Source organism: Mustela nigripes, chromosome 6, assembly GCF_022355385.1.
Source record: "Mustela nigripes isolate SB6536 chromosome 6, MUSNIG.SB6536, whole genome shotgun sequence".
In the NCBI taxonomy this organism is placed as follows: Eukaryota; Metazoa; Chordata; class Mammalia; order Carnivora; family Mustelidae; genus Mustela; species Mustela nigripes.
The window spans coordinates 109,233,664-109,239,663 of record NC_081562.1 but is presented as its reverse complement, the minus strand read 5'-3'; positions in this window follow the sequence as shown (position 1 = coordinate 109,239,663).

Below are 6,000 nucleotides of genomic sequence, written 5' to 3'. Positions count from 1 at the left end.
TCACCGACCTGCCTCCCCTGCGTCTGGCTTGACCCCCGCAGACCCCCAACTCCTGGGTGGCATTAGGAGCCTCTGCCCAGGCTCTGGGCCACAAGACCTCCTGCCTTGTACCCCAATGAGTGATGTGAACCCCCCAGCCCCGCAGAGTCACCACACAGTGTCCTGCTTTCAAGAGCCTGGGGCATCCTAGAGCTGCACCTGGTTCTTACTCTCAGTTTTTGCTCAAGTTCCAATCCCCCGTTTCTCCCCTGCAGTCATCTGCACAAACTCTCAGCTGGGAAAACGCCGACCGTGCACCGACCAAATGCTAAACAAACAAAAATCCTCCAAAGCAGTGTGCCAGGAGCTGAGGCGATTAAGCAGAAGCCAACCACCGAGTGCCAAGTACATGTCCTCTCCTGGAGCGTCCCTTCCAGTCCTGTCCTGTGCCCGCAGCGGCAGGCCGCTCCCCCCGCCCCCCACGCCCCTCCCCCCGCGCCCGCTGCCCCAGCCCGCCAGGCTCAGATGCCCCCACCCCACGTGACTGTCTCTGTCCCTGTCTATCATCCTGTCTGTCTGTCTCACCTCTGACACACACATTTCCTTCAAACACACTCCTGGGCCTCAAACGCCAGGTGAGCGCAGCGCCCATCTCTTCCCGTGGAGACCACCATGGGGCGGGGATCGTGAAGACACAGCTGCCCTTCCCACCCTCCCTTCGGAACTCACCTCTGCTCCCATCTTTACGGGGAAAGTCAGAACAGGGGAAACCGGTCGACACCAGGACGGCGTCCCGGGGTCCCTGTTGTAGGCCCAGAGCTGCCTGCTCCGACACACACGCTGACAGACAGACAACAGAAGGGGCTGCTTCCCCGGAAGGCATTGCATATGGGTGGCCAGTCTGGAGGCAGACAGGGCGCTCTGCCCCTCGCAGGACGAGAAGGCACGGCCGCACTCAGAAATCGGCAAGGACACGGGTGCACCCGTGGAAGGTCGCCCCTTCCCCAGACCCTGCCTGGGGCAGCCACACGGCACACATCACATCATGAAGGTGCCATCAGGCCAACTGAGGAAAACCACAGCTGCTGCGAGGAGTCCGTTCTGGGCTCGTGCGTACAGGTGGCGAGGCTGGAGACCCGGGCCCAGGACAGCCTGGGGGCTCACTCCCGGCCGTCCTAAGGCTCGCGATGGGCGTCACTCAAAGCCAACAGCAGTCCGGCCCTGACAGGCCAGTCATGCCCCCGTCAGGCCTCCAGGCGCTAACATCGCACACGGGACCCCCTCTCGCAGCTCGGCGCTCCTCGGGGGCCCGGAGCTAAGGCGCAAGCAGCTGGGAACCTGCGGGGCGAAACGGGGAAGGGACGGAAGCAGTGTAGCTCAGTCGCTCGGACACAGGCGCCGCGGAACCAGGGCGTTTCCAAGGGATGCCTTCAACCTCAGACAGCAAAACAGAAAGAAACCAAAACCAGAGAACACTCATGGGGCCACAAACCCAGACGGGCGGGCTGCCGACACCCAGCAGCACTGTTGGTCTGCAGGATGTCCCGCTGCACGCGGGGCGCTGTTGGCCTCTCTCACCGGGCTCTCTCCCGCCGCCCGCAGGCTGCCTGCACCCAAACGGCCCCCAGGACCAGGGGAGACCGGGCACTGATACAAGGCCCCAGCAAGACTCAGAGAACCACGAAACTGTCAGTGACCCGCAGCCGCTCCGTCCCTCCCGCGGGGCTGAACGCACCACGGACGGCGCCTGCCACCGCCGCGCTCCACATGGCCTCCCAGGACCCCGCTGCGCCGGCCATGCCGAGGCACCTCCCACGAGGGCGCTCCTTCAATAGACGACGGTTTCAGGTAAATTCCTGATTACCACAGCCGCTGCACTCCCCTGAAACCCGGGATCTCGGGATTTCGACATCTGGAGCGACCTCTTACCTCCCCCTCCCCTTCCCCGTACTGCAAGTTCCCTTAGAACAAACAGCGTCGTATCTTGGGACCCTGACGGCCACAATGAACTGGCAGGAAATCCAAAAGCTCACTTTACAGATAAGGAAATGGAGGCTCACACAGTGACCGACTCACGTTTGACAAACAGCGTCTGTCTCATTTGTAGAGGAAGACAGAGCTGACACAGGCGGGTAAACACGTCTCCAGAGAATCGCGGACAACGAGAGCCTGTAAAGCAGAAACGTGAGGGCAGCCGGGCAGACAGCCAGAGGCTGTGCACCGGGGCAGCTCGGAACCACGCTGCTCCTTTAAAACGTGAGTTGATCCCGGCCCAGCTGTGGTCGTGGAGAGGAGACTCTTTAAGGACTGACCTGATATGGAGAGCCGCTCGCACAGGCAGAAACACGGCCCCAAAACATCCGCGTCTTCATCCACGGACTCTGGGACCACGCAGCAGCCCATCGAGGCCAAGGGTCTGCAACGGGCAGCGGCTAGGGCCTGCACAGGGCAGTGGCTGGGATCTGCACGGGGCAGCGGCTGGGGTCTGCACGGGGCAGCGGCTGGGGTCTGCACCGCGCAGCGGCTGGGGTCTGCACAGCGCAGCGGCTGGGGTCTGGACAAGGCAGCGGCTGGGGGAGCCGGCCTTTCTCCTTCTCCTTCACCTCCTCCTCCCGCGGGGGACGCCGTCAGAGCCGCTCCATCCAGCCGCAGACCGCTCACCTGCGGGAGGGGCCGCGGCTCAGACACGCCAACCCCACCGGTGACACCGCGAACACTGCACCGGGCCACGGTGACCCGCCGTGGCCAGGAACGGGGGACACTCGGTGGGAAGCCGGTGCTCCCACATTTCCAGTGGGGTCCACTTAAGAGATGCTGCTACAAAGGGCGCGGCCGTGTGGGGGCACAGGCGGGGCACGGAGGGTGCACAGCCCTGGGCATGCCGGCTGCACGGGCCCCGCTCCCCACCCGCCGACCTCCCAGCGTTTCCTGGCGGCCACCACGAGGCAGGCCTAACGCCGCTGTTCCTGGCGGATCTTAGAGTCCGTCACACCGAACGGTCACAGACACGTGACCAGCATCGCAGCAGAGGCTAGGAGGGAACGCCAACATGACTCTTACAGACCCCGGAGACACGGAAGGATGAGGGAGTAACAGGGACACCTTTGTGCGGATAAATCCCACAGTTCTGCCGGCATGCCCGCAGCCTGGCACGCAAACTATGGGACGCCTGGGGGGCTCCGTCAGTGAAGCGACTGCCTTCGGCTCAGGTCATGATCGCAGGGTCCTGGGATGGAGCCCCGCGTCGGGCTCCCTGCTCAGCGGGAAGCCTGCTTCTCCTCTGCCTGCTGCCCTTGCTTGTGCGCTCTCTCAAATACATAGACCAAGAAGGAAGGAAAGATAGGAAGGGAGGCAGGCAGGCAGGCTATGAAAGCTTTCTCGGGCAAAAACTGCTAGGAATGACCTCTTATCTGAATAACTTAATTCATAATGAAAAACCTTCACACACACACACACACACACACACACACACAACTCCAGGCTGTGACTTCAGCAGTAAGTTCGCGGAAGGGAGAAATAATAGCAACTCTACAGTCTTCCAGAAAACTGAAGAAGAAGCTTCCGAACTCATCCCGTGAGCCCGCATTACATTGCCAAAACCAGGCAACGGTCCAGGAACACAAGGTCCAGACTAAGCTCTCTCATAAGTACGGACCCCAAAATCCTCAGCAGTGCCAAATCAAGCCCAGCAACATAACAATTAGTGCACTGACAAAACAGGGTTTATCCCAAAACTGCACGGTTGGTTTAGCGTCCTATAAATCCATCGATAGAAAGCATCCTAAGAGCAAACTACGAAAGAAAGAGCATAGATTATCTCAATCAATACCCAAACAGCACTTAGAGGAAACCCCCACATCCGTTCCTGACGAAAACCCTTCAACAACCGATGCGGAATCCCGCCGACGGAGCGAGCGCACGTGTAGCCCTGCCGCCGCGGCAGCTCGTGGCACAGCCGAGTGTCTCCTCGTCTACACAACACGCGGTGGGGGGTCCACCAGCATCTCCGACCCCGCGCTGGGCTCCAGCCGGCGCAGCAAGACCAGACGAGGGAGCGACAGGGCCGCTCTGCAGACAATTCAACAGAATCTATTTAAAAATCTGTTATAAAGAAACAGGTGAATTCGGAAAACTTCAGGCCGCAGGACGCGTGGACAACCCCCGTCGCACACTTTGGGAGCAGAAAGGCTGTCTTTGTCCGTCGCTCGCACAGACACAGAATCCGAGCCGGGCTCCATCCCCTCGAGCCGTCCCCGCCCCTGCGCTGCCCGTGGCTCCGGCCGCGGCCCCTGTGGCCGAGCTGCGCCTGCTCCGGCTTGGCTTTTCTCTTTGTCCTCAGTATCCTCCAGACTCTGCCTTATTGTCACTTAAGTTCACGAAGCCGACGTGTGGTATGTCACTGGCCTCGGTGCCGCGGTCGGTGATCTGTCGTCACGTAGAGCACCCGGCACGTCTGCCTCCTCTCTCCGGACCCGTATTTAAGTCACCCATACAACCCGAGGGGGCTGGAACCCTCACCCGACACCCACCCCGGAGCCTGGAGCTGGGCGGGGGCCGCACCCTGCACTCCCACCGCACTTCTGAGCACTCGTTCACTTGATCTGTGGCGCGGTTTGTGTTCCTTTGGGGAGATTCTGCACTCCAACTGCACGCCTCTCCCCGCCCCCTTCCCTCCCCTGCCAGGGCCCCACCGCTGCCCCACGCTCTGCTCTGCTCCTTTCACTCTTACTTCCCCGCGCTCTTCTGCTTGGAACGTCTCTACGACGTGCCCGAGCGCTGTCCCAAGGGTCTCCCTCCCCGCCGGGTCAGGTCGGTTGAAGCCACTGACACTGAGCGTTTTCCTCCAGGACTGCTCGAGACGCTCCGCGCCCGTTTCGCACCAGTCCCTCCAGGGCACCGCCTTTCCCACAGTGCCTCTGGCGCGTCACCCACAGCCACCTCCTGCCACGTCCCGGGCTGCTGTGACTCACACAGGACTGTCCACGTCCAGGGAGCCGCGCCCTCCGAGGACTCCTCAGGCCCCTTCCCCTTGCTAGGGACAGGGCATGGCTCTGGAGAGGCCCTTCCCTTGGTGAGGAAGTGTCTGTGGTGTCACACCGCTGCTGGCCGCTATCCTCCCCGGCTCCCCGACCAGACAGGAGGGGATCTCGTCCATCTCCACCACAGGAACCCAGGAGGGCCCGCGGCCCGCGCTCCGGGGGCTTCAGCCTCCCGAGTGCCCCTCCTCAGGCCCCCGACCGGCTCCCGCGCCGCACACTTCTGCCTCACGCGCCAGAGTCTGTTCACCCGGAGTCTCTGGCCCTCCCCTCTCTCTAGTGCATCTAAGAAGAGTCGCTGACTTCAGCCTGTGCACCTTTGTTCTCGGTGTGAAGGAAGAAGACAGAACTTCCGAGCTCCTCCGAGTGTCAGAGCAGAAGCCAGGGGTCTCCAGCAGGACGCCCGTGGGAACGGCACGGCAGCGCCTTACAGAGAAAAACATGCCCTCCCCGCGGCCGAGTGAGCCCTCGCCTGGACGCCTGGCCGAGGCAGACGACGGAGTCTGAGAGAACAGGACTGGCACGCCGGTGTCCACGCCAGCCTCGTCCGCGATAGCCAGAAACTGAGAACACACACGTCTCCACCAGCAGGGACGCGGACGAATGTGACACGGCCACACGCTGAGACACTCGCCATAAAAAGGACTAAGCCACGAAAGAACACGACGCAACCTCAAACAGCTTTTGGGGAAGACCAAAACCAGCACCTACTACCGAAGTGAGTCTGTGTAAGATTGCAGGAAACGCACATTCAGCCTAGTGACAGAAAGCAGCCTGGCGGTCAGGGACGGTGGCGCTCACGGGGCGGGAGGGACGAGCCGCAGACAGTCCTGGGCCGACGGTGACCAGCGCGTTATCCTGACCGTGGTGATGACGGCCTGGACCAATGCGTCAAAACTTACCTCCCTTCTCACGGTACATGTTTGGGATAGATTGTGTCAGTGACACCACCAGAAAGCTGCCTCTACTTCCATGTGACATTGAG